The 20,944-nt window shown below is 44.3% G+C and overlaps 1 protein-coding gene and 1 pseudogene across 22 annotated transcripts in view; one reads left to right on the top strand and one right to left on the bottom strand.

Annotated features, from left to right (window-relative positions):
• Nucleotides 1–20,944, bottom strand: part of Limch1 (LIM and calponin homology domains 1) — a 313,519-nt gene that overhangs the window by 133,776 nt on the left and 158,799 nt on the right. The window lies entirely within an intron of this gene.
• On the top strand, nt 8,229–15,376 carry LOC132653237 (elongation factor 1-gamma-like; annotated as a pseudogene).

Genomic DNA, 20,944 nt, shown 5'->3' with positions numbered 1-20,944 from the left:
CACATAAGGGAACCATAATCTGTACTGGAGGGCCATATAGAGGAAAGGCAATGATACGTAGGGAGTGGGCAGTGTGGCAGTCCCGTAGGAGGCAGCAGGTGTGTCTTTGTGCCTCAGGGTGTAGGTTTAAGCTCTTTGGAGGGTGGAAAGTGGACAGGGTTACCATGACAGGAGATAAGGAGGCCCTGCGGTGCATCTGTAGAGGAACCACAAGGGTGCCCTAGAGAGGAGGGTGAAGAAGGTGGAACTGGAGAGATGCAGCTGGGATCAGGGAAGGACAGAGCGAAAGGAGAATGGGGTTGATGAGTTCTGTAGATGACAGGAAGGAAATAATGATGAGGTGATGGACAGGAATTGTTTCAGTGACAACAGGCTTCAGTGTGGGCCTTCTCTGAAGGTATTCGAAAAGTCGAAAAGGGCAGATCAAGACACAGAAGATAGGACCCTTCTTCCCACAGAGATGGAGAAAGGAAGGAGGCTGAGGGTACCTAAGAAGAGTCACTTGAAGCTAGACTTCCAGCTCGTGCTGAGCATGTTCCGTTCGTAACAGCATCAAGGGCAGTTTATCGAAGTCTAAAATTGTTAGAGGATTATCTAAAAAGCAAATAATAAAGTCTTCCTCCTCTATTCACCATCCCTACCTTCCCCACCCTTCAAAATTCATCTACCAAACCAGACAAAAGCTACACAGATGAGGCCTTCTTGGGTAACATAAAACAAAAATATATCTGGTTCATGAGGCCAGTTAAATATCAGAGGCTGACAATGTGTTTATGGAACTGAGTGTTTAAATGCAAAACGCACTCTTTTTTTAACCAAAGCAGCTCTGAGATGCAACAGGAAGCCTCCTCTTAGCACTACACTAATTCAATCCCCCCGTGAGCTAAAATCAAGCCACACGCTGAAGGAATGGAAAGACAATGGTTTCTAACTTCCTTAGAATTTACTGTCTCAAGAGGTGAAACCCAGACACATCATTCAATACAATCCCGGCAAGGAGAGCGGTACTGGGAGATGGGAGCCCACCCAGAAGTTTCCGAAGGGGTCTTCAGAGAGGTGACATGAACTAGGTCATCCAAAGGGTGGTCAGCCAAGTCATGCTTGTCTCATCTCTTAAGAGGGAAGGGATGTAAAGGAATGACACCGGGAGGTGGGGAAAATGAGATAAAGGGGCAGGAAATGAGACTAGGCAGGCTGTTGAAAGGAATATGGATTGCAGCCTGCTGGGTAAGGAACCAATAAACGTCTAGCTGGGAGGAAGCCTCATCAGCACTGAGGCCACTTCCTTAGCCAATGGTTCAATGGATAGCACCTCTGCGTTCTGGGAATGCCCACAAGATCTAAGGCCTGTGCTTCTTACTCCTGCCTTTACAACCCTGAGACAAGCTTTGAAGTTCTGAAAAATCATTACTGGTATTGGCTTTTTAAGTCTCTTTTTGAAAAAGAGTAAGATGCCCCCGAAGCTTGTCACCAATGTGTGAAAAGGTTTCCTAAAGGCACGGAGTGTTTACTGGTGACTTCCATGTGGTCTGATGTGTAAGTAGCCACTATGCTTGAAGCTTTAAGGAAACTGACATCCAGAATCTGGGGGGCATCCCTGAGGTGCTCTGAGGTACCCTGGGACACCAGCACCACAAGGCCAGTGTAGGGGTACACACTGTGACCAGGCCACCCTTCAGGGGCAGTAAAAAGAATTTGTATCAGTGCCAGGATCGGCTCTCCAGTCTTAGGCCTTCAGCTTCACGAGTGAGGCTTGCACAAAAGCTCCTTACTGAAGAGACTCCCATGAGAATTTGCATTTGCCATCCTTCTTACCCCACAGAAGAATCCCTTTCAGCTTGGAAGTGTGTGCAGAGGATTCTGGGAAATCAAAGTTTCTCATCATCCTCTATCTTTAATGGTGTTTCAGGATCTCAGTGTTTGGAGGCTTACTTGGCCTCACACATACTAGGCAGGCATTCCACTACTGATCTATGCCCCTCCCCCTAACACTGAGGTGTTTAAAACTGATTCAATTCTGCCCCTAGATCTTACCTACACAGAAGGTATAAATTTTAATAAAACAAACACATTTATATGCTCTTGCTTGATTTAGGGTTATTTATTGAAAGAAAGGATATTAGTTAAAACTGCCTCACTCTCTTAGTTTACGAAATTATCCCCGCCCCATGCTTGTAAATTCTCAGTATGTGGTAGAGTATGGCAGTGTTTTTATTAATGTACTAACAGCAGTGGCTAACATAACGACGCCCTTGTATAACCCTTTTTTATAGGCCTTGAAACACAGTTTTACACTTATCTTTACTTTCACAACTTTGCTGGTTCATGATGATTTATTGACACCAAGTCCCTAAGCAACAGGTATGAGTTTGCCCATTGTCATACATTACTACAGGGAAACACGAACCATTCTGCAGCAAAGCCACGTTGTGGCTGGGTTTGCAACAAAGTGGAAGATAGGATCTGTGATTTCCTGTGGCATGAGTTTTCAACTGTCTGGGCACCCAAAGGAGTTAGAGATATATCCCAAGAACAGTCATCAGTAATCAAAAAATGGACAGGTTGGATTTATGGTAGTCAGGCTATGCAAAGAACATGGATGGCCTCAGCAGGTGTACTAATGCTTGTAGAGTATTAGTAATGTCATATTCTGACTGATCTCCCCACATCGAATCCTCTTTTTTATTTTGGGGAGACAACTCAGGGCCTCATGTATGATAGGCAAGTGCTCTATAGTCCCAGTAACTTAGAAAACACCCCTCCAATTCTTGATTTAGTTCTGAGCCATTCCCAGTAAGGTTATAAATACAAGAGAAGCCACATGGCAAAGAGGAAAATGCTCAGGCTTTTGGTGTTAGAGTTCAAAGCCAGATTCAAATCCCTTCTCAGCTGCTGCTTGGGATGTTGGTCTTGACTTAATCTGAGTTTTCATTCCCTCAACCACGAGCGGATTTGCATAAGACAACCCCTCTGCCAGCAGATTCTGAGCAGGGTCCTGTCTCCAGCACTTAGAAGCTAGAAGCTAATGCCATCCGCAGGCTGAGGCACCTTCTGATGGGCCAGTTGTCATATCAACACAGTTGACACTTTTCAGTGCCTCTCTGGATAACTTATTTTGCTCAGATCTTTGCTCAAATTAAACCAATCTGATTAAAAAAAAAAAAAGATCATGACCTACAGCCTTCTGTCCCAACATTGCATGGCCCTGCTTGTTGAATTCGTTGCCTAGCATATTACCTGGCCTTCCTGCTCATTAGATGATCAGTGGCAGCATGTTTTCACATTGGACTGTGAGCTCCTCAAGGGCAGGTGTTTTGTCCACTGATACATTTCTAGTGCTTGGTGGATTCTTGATATTTGATGACAAATGAGTGAAGAACTGAGCATGCTTTGCAGTTTGAATGTTAGGTCAGCTAGGGTGAGGCACCCCCAATGTGCTCCCATAGCAGCTGGTGAGAAAGGACAACACCCCAGGCACTGATAGCGGGGTGCCTGGAGCCAGTGGGAGGCTTTCAGCTGCCCCACAGCCAGGGCACACTGTATGGGACAGAAAGCATTCGTTGCATGCTCCCACGTCTAAGATGTTTCACAGCCCACTGAGCAGCACGGGGCGAGGGCATGTTTGAACATCTCACCCAAGTGGAAGGAAACTCCTGCTAAATGAACGTCTCCATCCAGTGTGACGTTGGTCAAGTTTATAACGTCCAACAGAAACCTGCTTTTTGAAGTTGGTGGGCAGTTTCCACTTCCGCTAACTATGCTTGCCTTGTTCGAGCAGCTGTGTCAACATCTTGCCAAACCCCAACTATCAATCAAAGGGCAATGACTAGAATTTTAATCAAACACAGGAGCCCTTACATAGAACAGGAGGCCTCCACTCTGACAAGGTGCAACAACGCTGAAGTCTCAAATCCTGATTGCCAGACCTTTACCGTCCACCACGGTCTTTTGCAGTTGGTACCCGAGCGCCGTAAGAGAGAGGATGTCATTCATACCTAAATCTGGGCGTAGCATTTGGTGCTGGCAGGTACACGATAAACATTTACTTAATGAATGGAATGAATGAACTTGGCAAACCAACGTATATTCCAAAGACGCCGTACAGAATCCAACAAAAACGGTTGAAGGGTGAGACATTGAAGACAGATGATTCAACAGGATGAATAAAAGTTGAACACGACACACACAAACATGCACACATTTTGGGTTGTCGTTTGTTTGTTTGTTTGTTTGTTTTGGCTCACAACCACCCAGATCTCTAGTTTCAGGGGATACGATACCTCTTTCTGACTTCCCCAGCCATCAGCCACACATGCAGCATACAAACATGAATATGAGGAAAACTTTCATTCATATAAAATAAGACAAATAAATCTAAAAAAAACCATACATAATTAGACAAATAAACCTTGAAAATACATACAAAATGAGACAAATAAATCTAAATTTTTTCAAAAGATAATCCAGAGCGTAAGAAATAATGACTTTCTTGCATTTAAAAGAAACACACACACACACAACTCATGAGACCATATCTAGAAAAGAGATACACAGGTGTAGGTTCACGTTTCAGAAAAAATCTATCTTGACATAGAGGTGAGAGGTCCAGAAATGAAGATATATGGATATTAATGGAAGGAACTGAGTAACATGGGGACATGCCTTGGAGAGTCCACCAGAGCCAGAGAGACATGGGAAGCACAGCTTAGTTACCTCCTCATTTTGGCCTGAGCAGTGCCCTGAACCTACCTACCTCCGATGTATGAGCCACCAACACTTATTTACTGCTCTTGAGACCTGGCAATAATTACATTGTCCAAGGGCCAAGATAGAAAATGGAAACAGAGATGGTGGGAAATCTTTGCTATATAAAAAGAGACAAACTAGCTCTTTTACCTTAGAGTTCATTCTAAGCTTTAGTGGCTCTGAAGAAAAAACAAACCCACAACTTTGGCTTTATACAGATTGGAGTCCTAGGCTTCACTGAACTTGACCTTGGAAACTAGAGACTGACACAGGACCAGCCCCGCCTTGCTCTGGAGTCGCTACCACAGAGAACCTGAAGCAGGGACAGTGCAGGCTTTGTTTCTAGGTCGCTACAGCACATGATCTAGCCCGTGGTCAGTATACAATAAATATCTGGTAAATGTTTAAAAACTGGAAGGCGAGAAAGCTGGTCACCAGTCCCTAGATTCAAGAGAGACTGTTGTATAAACTGGTTCTGGGCCTTTCAGTGAGAGCTCACCATCAGGCTATGAGGACTTCTGGTCCACCCTGGAACACCAAGCCCACTGATTCCTCCACTTGTATCCCTGGCATGCACAGTCAGCACAACTTCTTTAGGTTCTCATCAGAAGGGATCCCCAGCGCTGTGACCTGGTACCCAGGGCTTCTTAATTCTTGGTCCTTTTTCACCTAGCCTCCTGTTTGCCCACTACATCCTACTCTGTTTGGTGGGCTTTCATCTCTTTTACACAGTTTGCTCTGTGTTTTCTCATATCTCTTCATGTTCTTCCATCTGCCTGCAACACACATGCCTGGCAAACTCAAAGCATTGCAACAGAATTTTAAAATTCTCCTTTTGTGTACCCAAAGAAAAAGCTTTCTCCACATTCCTAAGTGGGCTCTATGAGTGCCCCTCTTTGTATTTTCACCGCACCTTGGGGCCACATCCTTCTGAATACCCACTATCCTAAGTTGAAATGCCTGCCTCCCTCATCAGGTAATCGGTTCTCCAAAGGTGAAAAACCATTCCTTTTGTGAATAGAACCCGGAATTCACAGCAGTGGGCACCAGAGATGTGCACATGGTCAGAAATAACAGAGGCAAGCCAGCTGCCCTTGACTGAGGAGTGTACAGAGATCAGGGTTCACACTTCCAAAGAGGGGAAGGGATCCTTGTGACACCTCAATACTGATGGCAAGCGACAACTTTACAGCGCCCACAACAATCATATAAGTCTCCTTTCAGACTCTGAAAACGAGAATATCTCCATTGGGGAAAAAAAATAATAACTCAGCTCAGAGCTAATGTAATTTCCTAAGTGGATAATTATACAAGTCTCTCCCACAAGCCCTGACCTTTCCTCTTTTAATTCTTCAAGCTGGTCCCACTCTGCTTACACCCAGCTTTCAAACAATTACAATCAAATAATGACATCAAATGCAGAGCCTTACAGAAAACGAACATATTTTTTTTAAAAGCCACTTTATCCAGGCCCCTGAGAAAAGATGGCAGCAGCAAAGAACGAGATCCGTGTCTGGAATGAGCAAGTATGGGGGTGATTTCATTATTTTGTGACAGAAAACTTTCAAATGCTTAAGGTTATAATTTGTTAAGCCATCTGCTCCATGGTCCTAAGCTCCTGGGGGTTGGGCCCACGAGTTCAGGTTTCTAGAATATACACTTTCTCTCTCTCATAGATCCTGATGCAGGTTTAGCAGGTGCCATGTTTTAGAGGTCAGTCTATAGGGACATAAAGGATGAACCACATGAGGAGAGTCACACCACAAAGGCTTCACCTGGGTCACAAACACACAGCACGCAGCCCCTGCCCCACCGCTCCAGGTCTTGGCAGATTTTCCTAAAAGACCAAATAGCACGTAGTTTCAGCCTCCCCGAGGGCCTCATGTATCCTGTCAGAACTGTCAGTTCCACCATCGTGGGAGGAAAGTAACCAAGATGTCTCACAAATGCAGGAGCACGGATGACACCGGTATTTATAAACCGCAAATTAGAATTTCACTTCATTTCCACATGCTCTGCAGTGTTCATCTCTTACCATTTCTTTAGTCCTTTAAAGACGTAAGAACCAGCCCTAACCCAGGCCACGAAAATGGTAGTGAGTAACAGCGACCCCCCCACACACACTCTGCTCTACATAAACACTCTTATTTGATCTCCTATCTGTGTTTTTCTATAGCCAAATGCCAGCAAAGTAGCCCAATTGCTGGAAGACTCTCAGTATTTGTCCACTTTGAGTTGTTGGTAAACTTAACAGAAAGCAGAAAGCTGTATAAGAAAAGCATACCTTAAAGGCTTCTTTTCTTTATAGACATTTTCTTCGGAAATTTTGAGGGCTGTGCACCATTTTGAATGGTCTCTAATTACTTTGGCAATACACACCGAAGCTATAATAAATGTCCATGATTATAAAAAGTCAGTGAAACCCGTGGAGTCTATAGATAGAGCTGGAGGGACAAAAGAGACATGTCACTCCTCACAAGCCATCTGTTCCCCTGTTGAATTGAGCAGCTGTCCTGACAGTGACTTTCAAACTTCCCATCTTGAATGACACTGGTCTCTATCAGAGAGGTAGAGGGATAGGAGAAACATTAGAATCAGAGTTCATCTTCTATACGTGCACCTCTAAGATTTCTTTTAAGCCTAGCTGTTAACAATAGCTTTCTTTTTTTCACGAGAAATTGGCATGACTCTCTCTCATGGACACTGAAACTTATATAATTAAACCACATTTTTTTCCATGCTGCTATGACACTAGAAAACTAAAGTCAAGTTCCTATCCCAATTACAGAAATTATATATTTATTTGGTTATAATGGTATTTTCCATGGTCAAAGCTTTTAGTTTTTTCAAGTATATCAACATATTTTACGAGCTGTTGATTGAACAAAAGTAAGATAGCAATTAATTAACTCATTAATCTTAGTAACATAGTATTTTTTTGTTCAAAACACATGTAAAAATCACGTTGCTGACATGGTCATATCAAGATGAGCCAAATGAAGGCTTTCTTTCAGACATCCTCCTTCTCCAGTCTTCCACGTCTCCATATGTTTCTGCTCTTCATCTGGCTGTTAGCATTTTGTTGCCATGACACTTATTATTTACACAAACAATAAGCAAGGGAAGAATTTCTGCCCACTTCCTGACAACTATTACTCAGAATCTCAGGCCAAGTGCTGGAGTCCAGCTCTGTACAGCAGACATGGTGAGGCAAGGTAAGCCCAAGCTGTGGAGTCTGCATTTTAAAGTGGAAGACTCGTTTTTTGTTGTTGTTGTTTTGTTTTGTTTTAATGCCCAGGAGAGGGAAATAAGCTGACAGTATCAGGTGATTTTTTTTATCTATTTACCCAGCTGATATTATTTGAGCATATAATATGAAATAAAATGAACCAACCAGATTGCACATAATGCTGTGACTCTTGCCTTCTTGCAAACAGAAAACAGATCTTTTAAATACTTTTTTAGGGGTGGTGGTGGTGGCGATGGTGGCGGTGGCGGTATGTGTCCGTGTGTCTGTGTTGTATAGATGTATGGATATGGTATGTACATGTCTGACCCTCCCGCCATGGACACGCATGTAGAGACTAGTGGGGATGTTGGGGGCGCCTTCTTCTATTACTTTTTTACTTATTCCCTCGAGACAAGGTCAATCACTGAACCGAAAGCTTCCAATTTTGGCTAGACGTGCTAGCCTGTGAGTTCCAAGGACCTGCCTGTAGACACATGTGCCCATGTGTTGTTGTTGTTGTTTTTGCATGGGTATTGGGGATTTGAACCCAGATCTTTATACTTGCACACCAAAGCTTACCCACTTCACTCTCTCAGTGCAGGAAATAGGTATGTGAAGGATCTAAGGAGGGTATGTGAAGATGTTGTATTTTGCTCTATGGCCACATAGTAAAGTTTTAATTTTGGTAGCACTATTTGGAACCTAAGGCAAATCAGAAAATAAGTTATCCTGTAATATCTTCCCAAGTAAAATATGTCTACATATCAACAAGGTGTTTATTATACAGTGATTTCTGTCTGTAAAAAAGAGTTAGAAAGACTTTTTAAAATATACAATAATTTAGTTTTTCCCTAGCTCACGATGGTAGACATGAGAGCAGAAAGAAGTGGCCAGGGTAGAACTAGATCAGTCACTTTGGTCAAATTGTTTATTGATCCTGCAATTCTTTTTTTTTTTTTTTTTTTTTACTTTATAAAACGTGGGTTCTACACTGTAGTTCTCACGGTTTCTGGGGGAAAAAATAAAAATAAATAAATAAAACCAAAACCAAACAAATGAACAAAAAAAGAGAGAGAAAGGAGAGTGCTTAAAATGTGGTTAATGAAAGTGAGATGGTGGCTGGAGAGATGGCTCAGCAGTAAAGAGCACTGGCTGCTCTTCTAGAGGACCTAGGTTCAACTCCCAGCACCCATGTGATGGCTCACAACTGTCTGTAACTTTAGTCCCAGGTACCAGGCATGTATGTGATGTGCGTGCACGCACACACACACACAAACACACACAAATATCTACGCAGGCGAAACATACATACATATAATAATAAGAACTTTTAAAAAATTAATAAACAAGAGAAGGACAGGATGTCAGACTCCAGGATTCCAAGTGTGCTTGCCTTCCTTGTTCGGGCCTACCTCTGAGCAAGGACCTCCTGACCCTAGATCCCAAATGTCCTCATCTAAAACAAACACAGACACTCCTCTCATACACATCCTGGCTTATTGTGAAGCATAAACAACAGACACAAGATGCTTAGCACATAATCAGCACGCAATACACATTTAGCTATCATTAATAATCCCTGACGTACAGGAAGCAATCAGCTGAGGGTCGCCATCACTAATAGCAAGAAGCCCAGTGAGGATCAGAGCCTCCCAAGTCTCACGGGTATAAAGCTCGTTGGGAATCATTCCGTGTTCCCTCCCTCCAAAGACAGGAAAATTCATGCTCTTCTGCACTGGAGACAGGGCCTGGTCTGCAGCACAGGGTTTTAGGCCTCCTGTCCTACCTGCTAGGATAGAAACCACACTGCATCCCTGGTCCTTTTGTGCTCAGGAATGGTGGGGTTATGACAGAAACCAGTTCCCCATGACTTTGCTCCTAAAGAGAAAAAACTGGGTGGAGATTTAACATTGGGCTAGGTAGGGGCTGCCACTGCTGACAAGGCACAACTCAACATTGCTCTTCATCCATAGAATGTGTGTCTGGAAGGCATCAAGACTTAATTTCTTTGTGAAACTGGCCAAAGGTCTATAAATTAAAAATATAACCACAGAAAATCAGAATGACTTTGGAGGATTAAAGACTGATCAATTATACTTTGGGATAGGGCCAGGGTATGATATCATTAATCAAATGAAAGAGCCCGATTTCCCTTTTATTATGGAGAAAATTTACTAGGGTCCTTAGAAATTTATTTTTGGGGGAGGGGGAAGCAGCAAGGAAATTCTCCAACAGGATTCCCTGAACAGGATTTTGAAATGAGCATTGTGATCATTGCTAAAATATTTTAAAGAGAAAGGTTATTCCAAGTGCTTAATTCAGCATACACTTCAAATGCAGAACAGAAACCAAGGGGACAAGTGGCTGATCACAGAGATGGGACAGATCATGTTCCAAGTGCAGCGAGACTTTGTGGTCTGTGGCATAAACCCCAAACAGAGGGCAGCCGTACACAGGAGAACGGTCATGGTCTCACAAGCCACCATTCACCGAGAGTCCATTAGGGTAGGACAGCACACTGAGGTGACCTGCATGCCTTTGTTCCTCACAGGTCAACTATTATTGCGACATTCCACAGATGAGGAAGCAGAAGTCCAGGAAAGGATGGAAGTGACATTGACACCGCACCACAGCAGTGCCCATTGCCAACTGCTTGGGGACACGTACTGCGCCCCAGGCAGAAGTCTAGCCATTCTGTTCACATAGCTCAGTGAAGCCTGTCCACAACCTCATGGGGTTGGTGCTAGCACTGCTCCTCACTTCGCTGGGCAAGGCTGAAACGAGTTGACCCAAGACCACCCAGCAGAAAGTAGCTCAGCAGGCTGACGAAAGTCCGTGACACTGTAGACTGTAATAACAAGCAAAGGAAGACAAGTGTTGCATGGACCTCATTGTATGTATAATCTGAAAGAGTCAAACTCACAAAGTACAGAATCGCCTAGCAGTGACCACAGACTAGTGGGGAGGATGGGACATGACCAGGGCGGTGCTGGTCAGAGGGTGCACAGTTTTATTTAGACTGGAGGAACAGGCGAGCTCCTGCATGGCTGTGAGAAATCGCGATGCATGCTTAGAGCTTGCTAGGTCAGCTTCAAATGTTCCCACCTCAAAATGGTAAGTGTGTGAGGTAACAGACAGGGTGATTTGCTTGGAGTAACCCTACATTATAACATCTCACTGCACCCCACAATTATATATCAATTAAAACAAAACTGAGAAAAAAAACATGAAACAGCAAATGTAAAGAAAGTCCTATTTACAAATGTTTGGCTTTTTGGTAGTGAATATCCAAGCCAACAGGGGGATCTACGGGGCATGAGGAGGGACGGAGTTGCCTTGGCAGCTCCTGGGGAATAAAACATGGAGCTGAGCTGGTGGAAGGCCAGAGCTGACTTCGCTGGTATTTGCTGTGTTGTATTACAGCTTATTCCAATACAGGGCCGTAATTTACTACAGCAGAGGCAATATGCACACTGCCTGCAACAATGCGCTAAGTGGAATAGTAAATCGGGGAAGGAGAGGGAGGTTTATGTCCCTGAAAGACTCAAGAGCAGGGAACGAATGAGGGGGGTGAAAGAGAAGAAGAAAGTAGAGATAAACAAACCGATTCCATTCCACGGGCAGACAAGTATAACACAATATAGCAGGTTCGTAACGGTTGTCCCCAGTTAAAAAAAAAAATAGCTCTTGGGCTGAGAGATGGCTCAGTTCATATAGTGCACGATACATAAGCCTGAGGACCAATGTTCCATCCTCCAGAACATACATGTAAAAAAAAAAGGTGGGGGGAGGCTGCAGAACTTGCCCATAATCCTTGTGCTGGGGAAGCAGAGGCCTGAGGTTCCTTGAGGCTTCCAAGCTAGCAAGCCTAGCTGATTTGGCAAGGTGTAGGTTCAGTGAGAGATCCTGCCTCAAAAAACATAAGGTAGAGAATGATTTAGAAACACACCCATTGTCAACCTGTGCCCTCTACGCATGCACATGCCCGTGAGTATAAATGCCGGCATTTATGCTCATGGGCACACACAACAGATGTGTGAGGGTGTCTTTCTACATGGAAGGCAGTCTTTTACTTGCAAGTAATGAGCAAATGTCTGCTGGAGGTCTATGGCAGAGTCTGGACCACCTTAAGAAATAAGCAGGGGAGCCAGGCAGGAATACCCATTTTGTTAATTGTTAATATTTCGTGTTTGCAGACTGAGCGCGTAGCGTATGCCTTACTCTATCGAATTCCTTCCTGACCAAGCATGAGAGACTATCACCGGCTTGGTTTACGAGAACTATGAAAAACTCAACACCTGCAAGTCAAGATGCAACAGCTTCTTCTCTGCACTGGAGGTGAGCCAGTAGACACGGGTCACGGTCAAGACTGAGGTTACAGACTGCCCCATTACTCTTGCTATGGACCTCTCCCAGAGTTCTTTGCTTCCATCCCCAAATGATAACTGCCCTTCATTTTTCTCAGCTGCTCTCTTCTTATGCTGACAAACAGGAAAAACAAAACAAAACAAACCACTTAACTTCTTTCGTACATAATGCATTTCCCTCCCCTCCCTCCCTCCCTCCCTCATCCCCAGGAGATTCAGAATTCTAAATGCCTTGATGTTTTTTATCAATGCCACTCAATGTCAAGGACAGGAAATAAAAATATTTTCCGTTTCCGACTCAAATACAATACCCCTTTGTGAAGCTGCTAAAAAACTAGAAATAAAAAAATCGGGGGTATATTTCAGGTGAGAGATATTCATCAAAACATTCCATTTTGCTAAAAATATCTCCAAGATTTTTGCAGCATTCCAACTCACAGGGCACTGAATGTCAGCATGATTAATCTGTTTCACTCTTGGCATGGAAGGAACCTCTGAGGTCATCACAAAGGAGATCGTGCGCAGGGAGCTGTCCTGTGGGACTCAAGTCCCGGTAGGCTTGGGTCAAGTCAGAGGGTTGTTTTCCGAATGGAAACAGGAAAGGTGGGGGAAAGGGAGGAGAGAATAATGCAAATTACTGCATCCTCATTACCTGGCAACCAGAGTGTAGATCAGGGACCCAGGAGGTAACTTAGGCGAGCTGGAGAATCTCTGAAGAGGAAGCCTCTGACAGCAAAGTGTCCTCGTCAGCTGCCCAGCACAGATAAACAGGGCTCTTTGTTTAGGAAGCTTAACCATGCTGATGGCAGTGGGGGCTGACCTAGAGTCTGGAGATGAAAGAGGACAGCGGAAGGTACATGGCAACTAGGGTGGGCTCAGACAGCTTCGGTGAAGGAAAGGCACACGCTGTGATATGTGCGCTGGGAGCAGAGCTTTGGGGAGCAGGGAGACCTTGGTAATGGGAAGCCAGGGAGCTGCAGGGTATCAGAGGCTCCTCCTGGCCTCCTTCCTTAATAGCTTCCCCTTGCCACATCAGTCTCCTGGGCTCAACTCCTCCCGTCCACAGGAGCAAAGTAGATGATAGCCATGTCTGTTTTAAGTTCTGCCAAGAGAAACTTTGCAGGGTTAAGAACACACACACACACACACACACACACACACACACACACAGCTTAAAATATCAGGCTACTGGGGTTATTATTTTTTCATAAGTTTCCAGGGTACATATACACACAGGGAAAGATGGCTTTTATTCAAAGGGCTCAAGAATGTTCACAGTCTATCAAGGAGTTGCTATGTTCTTAAGCTCTTTCACCAGCTGTATCTGTTCTCCAAGCGGGTGTAGATTTATTTCAGGGCAACTGATCTTTCAGCTGGCCCATTACAACCCAAAGCATAGCACATAACACCCCCAGCATAACCACAGGCCTGTGGCTAAGCAGGCCTGGGGGACGTGGGCGGGCAGTTGGGAAAACACCACTCATTCACTGTTACTGGCAACCGGAAAGTTACTGGCCACGGGAGAAAAGGTGGAATTCCAGTCAGAAATATAAATGTGAATATCTAAAGAAGGGTGAGTTCCAGGATGGTGAGTTTGTCGACATGCATCACAAATCTGTCATCCACATGCGCAAAAGAAAGGGGGTGGGGTGGGGAGAAAAACCTAACCAGGACTTGCTGAATGTCGAAGTGATAAAAATTAGTTGCAAAATAAATGCACACCACACACTTTGTAGAAAGGTATTTTCATTATTAGTAGTAGTAGTAGTAGTAGTATCACAGCCTGACAGCCAAGGCGCCAAGATCCCAAATGGCAGCACCGATCTGAAGCTAACAGGCCTAACAGAGAATCTAAGACCTGGATGTGGGAATTAAGATGGTGACAACAACCTTCATGTGTTTTTATATTCAATTGCATTCATGAAGAAGATGCAATGACTATGAAAGTACGCATCAGTGTGCTGGCCTGCACACAGCCTTTAACCCGGTGCTTGAGGAAGAAGTGAAAGCTTCATTCAGTTCGGGGTAAGTAAAGTCAAAATGAACTTTAGTTGTCATGTGTATTGAACCTCTCAATTTCATGAAGAACCGAACTTTCTAGCTCAGATACAAAACACCGTCTCTAAAGGAGTGTAAAGAAGGCCTCAGCACATTCGAACATAATTCACCCATCTTTCTCTGCAGAATCGCCATGGTGCTGGGGCTCTGTACTCACAACCTGAAAACTGGGGGGTATGGAGGTAGGAGCTCAAGGGTGTCTTCAAGGCCCTCACTGCAGCTCAGTACAGCAAGACTCAGGTCTGCATGCTCTTCATACCTCCCCACTTCCGCTTTGGCCAAATCAACCACACCCCTGAGTTTCTTTACAAATTTCCTCCCAACGAGGTTCCAGCCTTTGAGGGTAACAAGAGACTCTGTGATCTTGACAACAATGACATCACCTATTGTGGGAGCGATGAGGAGCTGTGGAGATGTAATCCAGAGGCAGCAGCTCAAGGGGTGCAATGGGTGGGCTTTGCCTGTAGTACCATTATTCCTCCAGCCAGCACCTAGGCGTTCCCCAGCATGGGCACCATGAACCACACCAAACAGGGCACTGAAAATGCCAAGGAGGAGGTGAATTCTGGGGCTGATGTACTTGAAGTGCTGACCGGACAGGACTTTTCTGATGTTAATAAGTGAAACTGTGTGAAAGATGGCTCAGCTCCCTGCTAAGAAGCTTGCAGAGAGCCAATCTCAAAAGAATACCCCAAGGAAAGAAAAGTGTTCGTGGGAAGAGAAGAAAAAGGGCAGCTGCCACAGCTCCTGAAGAGGAATGAATAAGTGTGAGCAGGCTGCTGACATCAAGGCCAAGAAACCCTTCACCCACCGGCCTGAGTTTAAACATAATTATTCCTAGGAGATCAACATCTCTGTGGCACTGCTGTACTTTGGGGAGCACTTAGATAGGGATGGCTGGTGCCTGTGGGACATTGGGGAGGAAAAAGACCATAATTCACATACTTTATATTTTTATATTTACATGCACAAATAACACACATTTCTTTTAAAAGATGACGTGCATGTTTACAATCAAAACTAATTACCTGTCAGACATTCTGAGCCTCGAGGTCCACCAGCTCTCCTGGGGACACTCACTAGAAAAGAAAGTGCTGGATTCACCGAACAAACTGACGTCCAAAACTCCTAGGCACGTTTCCATGCGTGACTTCCTTCTTCACACACTTGATGCAATTAGCTCTCATCGAAACAAGATACTAATCATCAGAAAAGCCCGCAGTGATGATAACAAAGGCTCATTATTCCTCGGTCATTACGCATGGTAATTGGTAATAGGTCGTAATTAATTTTTTAGGGCTATTGCAACAAGGAGTCCGTAACTTCTTTTAGCTCTTGTTTTCACTGTGTGCGGATTCGTTTAGAGGAGGTTTTTCTTTATTAGTGTTAGTATTAACAACTGATGAAAGACACTCCCACACAGAGCAGCCTTCCTCACAGGGAGACAGAATGTGAGCACTATCATGTAAAATGATGAGCTGGGGAAAGTCCTGTATATATTTATTGTAGGAGAATAATCTATCGTAAGGGAATAGAACTGGGTCATGTCAGAAAACAGCAGCAATGTTTAAGGGGGAAATGAAGGAAAGGAACAATCAGCTTTTTCTTTCTTTCTCCTTCCTTCACCAATCCTCTCTCCCTCCCTCCATCCCTCCCTCTTTCCCTTCTTTCCTCCCTCCCTCTTTACCTTTCTTTTTCTCCCTCCTCTCTACTCTTTCTCACCTTTCTTACCAGTTTACTCATCACTTTTTTCCCTAGGTATTTTTCTTCCCTAAAAGTCTTTACTAGGTAAGTATGTAGGTAGACAGGTAGGTGGGTGAGTAGGTAGATATAAATCTGTAAACTTGTTTAGGACTTAATTTCCTTGATTGAATAATTTGAGCACAGAAGCCTCCTACCACTGGTACCATCTATGTACATGTAAAAATGTATCCAAGAATATCCTAAAATTTCCCCTGTTTCTAAGTGAAAATGTAGAAGCAGCAGTGTGGATGAAAAAAAAAAAATCAATACACTGGAAACTTCTAGGGTTGGTTAGTTTTTCTAGGACTGTAAAATTCAAGCTAAACAAGGAAGATGAAGAAAAATTCTATCAAAAATGATTCCAGCAGAGTCAGAGCTGGAGTGAAAAATCCCAAGACAAAACGAAGGTAAAGTGATTCAACCAGAGCTATGCTTAGGTCCAGGAGTCAAGAAGAAGCCAGTGAAGGCAGGGCCATTCCAGGCCACTGATCATCCCACAAATATGCCTGAGGTCAGGGTCTCAGAGGTCAGTCCTGGGTTCAGCCCTTAGAGAGGCAGAGAAACCACAGTAACTTTTTGAGTTGTACTCTTTATGGTATTTGCAGGGACACAGCCAACAACAGCCAGGGAGCTGTTTACCGACAGTATTCTCTAGCACCTCCCTCAGAAACGACTGTAGAAATTCCTGCCAAAACTTACATGGGAACCAAAGAGAAGGGACTGAACACAGCCATGTAAAACATGCCCTAGTCATTTCGTAACCTCCAGCGCCTTGCAGATGGCTGCTGTGGAAGAAATGACTGCTTACAAAAAACAGAGCCCAGGAATCCATCCAGCCACCAGAAAGAAAGCAGAAAAAGAAGTGAAATTCACAGCGATGCCTTGCTGGGTCTGAGCTCTATGAAGTCTAGGAATAAAATATTCACAAAGAAGAAGGAATGGGGTCAAGGGCAAGTAAAGGTCATTGCTAAAGATGTTCAATGTCAAAAAGGGTGCATTATATTAAAGTAGAAGTTCTACAAGACTGGAGAAGCCAGGTAAAAATTTCTACATCTCACATACCCAAGAGATGTGAGGGTCTGGGCTCTGGAAGGAAATAAATACATGCTCAGCTGCCAAGGTAGTAGCAGAAGCCATGAGATCTGGCCTTCATCAACCCGCCTGCTCAAAGCTGGGCCTTGGGACTCTTAGGACCCTCAGAACCAATTACTTAGGGCTCATCCTTATCTCTCCCTTACATTGCTTTTCAGATCAGTTTTTTATGCCACTCTATATACCCACCCCCCCAGCTTCACCTTGCAGCTGCCTAGGAATGAGTACAGAAATACTATCCTCAGTCAACTGGATGGTCCTTTCTAAAGCCGCAGGAAAGGGTCATGGAGCTGAGTTCCTCGGTCTGGTTAGTTGTTGGTACCCTACTGTCTGCTACACCATGCAGAGTTTAGACAGCAGTGGTCCAACACTGACCATCTGACATTTGCACTTAGATGGAGTAGGAGTGCAGTCAGTATTCAGAGAATATTAGAAGGAACTCTCTCTCTCTCTCTCTCTCTCTCTCTCTCTCTCCAGTTCCATTTACTTGCTCATTCTCCTATTATTCTTTCTCCTGGAGAAGGTTTAGAACAGAATTTTTTGACCTTATATTCAGAGCTAAAAATCTCCAAGGATTCCAAATCCATCTCAATATCCAATCCTCCTCTACCTCATCCTCTTCTCTCCCTTTTATTCCTCCTTTTTCTCCTCCTTTCATTTTTCTTTCTTCTTCTCCTGCTCTTGTATCTTTCCTTGATGAACCAAGAAGGCAGCTGTCAAACCTATTTTACAGGCAAGTAAACACAGGCCTCAAATGATTAAGGACTCCAAAATGATTAAGGAATGCCAGAATACACAGCCAAGAAGCTGAAAATTCAGGATTTCAGTATAGAATGTCACTGCCAACAAAACATACCACCACCCCGTGAAAGATAGATTTTAAGAAGGCTGGCAGTTATGAGGAATGGAATTATATTCTTTTAGCAAATATCTACTGGCTATCAACTGTATACCAGGTGCTGAAAATGCCTGGACTAGAGTGAGTTTGGGCCCTATGTAGCTACATTCTCACTGCTCCTCTAGTTACTGCGTATCTCATCATCATGAGAAGCCAACAGATACGCTATTGAAGGCAACCCAGAAAGCAGGTTTCCCCCACATGTTTAGAGGAAACAATCCCACTCCTTTTAGCATTTCCGAGGACTCTCAAAAAACCCTGTGGGGACAGGCAGGAGGCTACAGGGATGACTAGGAATGTGAGGGAACACAGGGAAGTGTATAGCATGAAGCCAGGAAGGTCCCTTTCTCTCCTAATATCCGGGAAAGGTGACCTTTGTGTGCCTTCCTTCCTAGGCAAAAAGGGAGGCCTGAGAGGGTGGTATGTACACATTCTTGTCCCTTCGTTACCTGGGTAAGCTGGAAGTGTTATGGCCATCCGTAACACTCAATACAACTGCAGAGAAAGTAGGTTTCGGAGTGTGGCTCCCACCCGCAGGCAGACTGCACAGGTCTCAGATCTACAGCCTCAGGTGGTCCCACCCACGCTGTGCAGAACAAACCCACTCTGGCCCCTCTGCTGAATCAGCCAGGTTGGAAAGATCCAGTGAGGACAGCTAAAGACTCTAGAGAGATCTGGTTTACTTGGCACCATGAAGGAAATAACAGTAGTTCAGGGAGAGAATAAAAATGAGGAGTTGGCAGAATAAAGGTGATAAAAATAGATTTTCCGACTCTACAAAGATGAATCATTTTGCCACGGGGATTCGTGAAGCTGTTTCAGTTTGGTTTTAGATCCAGCCCCATAAATCTGATGGAGGGAAATTTCCTTCCCTCAATAACCAGTGCCATGAAGTGTTCGGCATTCAGACAGCTTTGACAGGACTTTATTAGAAGATTGCTCAGGAATAGCCTCCAGTCCTTTCTCTGCCCGCTATAAATATGGATTGTGACAGAGGAGGAACAGTGGGGTGAGGCTGGTTGCCCAGCCCTTGAATCCAGAACCATTGTCTTTTCTTCCCTGCCCAGTTTTCTTGATTCTTTCCCTCCTCGTTGCCAGAAAAGGAGATTTTTTTTTTTCATGGTGCAAAGGGGGCAGCTGAGACAGGAGCAGAGCATGAGAGAGGTCTCGGGTGAGAGGTACCTCCTATGTGTGCATGGCACCAAGTGCGGTCAGCTTGGGGTCGGTCTTTAAAACACAGCAGGGTTGCTCCTCATTCACAACACCCTCTTGAGCTGCGCAACTATATAACCATAAAGAAAACAATATTCTGCTTAGCAGGTAAAGCCTATTTAAAGTTGTAACTGTTGGACGGGGGTGGCGTGGGGAGGGTAAGGGGTCGGGTTGTAAAAAGCAAAAAATTCTACATCAAGGGCTAAGTGATAGGAAATCGACTTTGAAATTACTTTAGTTATACCACGAACTCAAAAAAAAAAAAAAAAGTAATGTTTGAAACTAAATGCAAAAATCTACACCATCTCCTCCCTTCGCCCCTGGACACCCATCCCAGTGACTTCCCAGGAACAGAGTTTACTCACCCCCTCATGTCCTCATACTCGGCAGTGAGCTCCAGCAGACCCACACAGGGGGGTGGGAGGTGCGAGCCCCCTCACACAAGCCCCCTCACAGCAGCCCAGATCCAAATGCCCCTACATTCTCTTCCCGAGCAAGACGCTCACTAACACATTATTACTGTGCTCCGACCAGAGCGGGCCGCCACAGCCGGAATGAGCCGAGAACGAAGAAGAATGAAGTGAGAGAGAGCTGATTGCCACACCTAGTGGGAAGGGAGGCGGGGATTCTGTGTGCTCTGAGGAAGAGGAGGAATCATCCCCCTAGAGCTCCAGAGACCCACATACAATTCTGCAGAACAACATGGTGGCTGCCTCCGGCACACAGTAGGCTCGCAATACTGTTGGTCATTCTGGAACTGGACTGAAGGAAGGGTGACTCAGGGCACAAGGCTTCAAGTTCCAACTCTGAGACAAACCGGCTGCAGGGTCCTGGGTCAGTGACCACCTTCTGAGACTCCCCCATTTATTATATATATATACATATAATAGCATTGTTAAACAGCTAGGTGGCTCCTAGTCCCGCAACCACAGGAACAAACACAAGCTCAAGAAATAATAGGCGCTGCTATATGATTTACTGAAAACATACTACATACCATCCACCGTCACCTTAAAACATTTAATATGTGTCACCTTACTTGGTCTCATGATGCTGAGATGAGATTTATTAGCTCCATTTTTCCAAGAGGAGGAAATTATCACACACGCTCCTCGAATCCCCCGTGCACATGAAAGATCATCATAGCCATTCAGTGTTTTGAATTTAAATGGCGGCACTTAATCTCTGTGCTTGAAATTGAGATGGCATCTGAGAATGGAATCCAGCGTCGTTGGGTGATTAATGTGTTTACGGTCTCTGCTGGTGTAACTCTGAGATACCAGTATTTATGGTTATAGTCGCTCATGCTACTGCAGAATCCATTTTCCACCTGTTGTTTTTTATTAAAACTCCATAAAGGGCATGAAATATTTCTTTGTGCAGATTCTAAAAACGGGGTCCTGAAAGATGTGAGCAGAAATACTGCGCGTGGATTTACTGTTTGGAATTTTCAGGTGCCATAAAACACAGTGTTTACAACCAATCCATCACTTATAAAAGTTTATTAGATTGATAGGCCAGCAGACTCTCTGCTATCCTGCCATTTATTGACACCAATATATCATATGGTGGGCTGGCTTTTCGCATTTATTAATAACT

This window comes from Meriones unguiculatus, chromosome 3, assembly GCF_030254825.1.
Source record: "Meriones unguiculatus strain TT.TT164.6M chromosome 3, Bangor_MerUng_6.1, whole genome shotgun sequence".
Lineage (NCBI taxonomy): Eukaryota > Metazoa > Chordata > Mammalia > Rodentia > Muridae > Meriones > Meriones unguiculatus.
The sequence above is the reverse complement of the archived record's forward strand: the minus strand, read 5'-3'. Positions and strand labels throughout refer to the sequence as shown.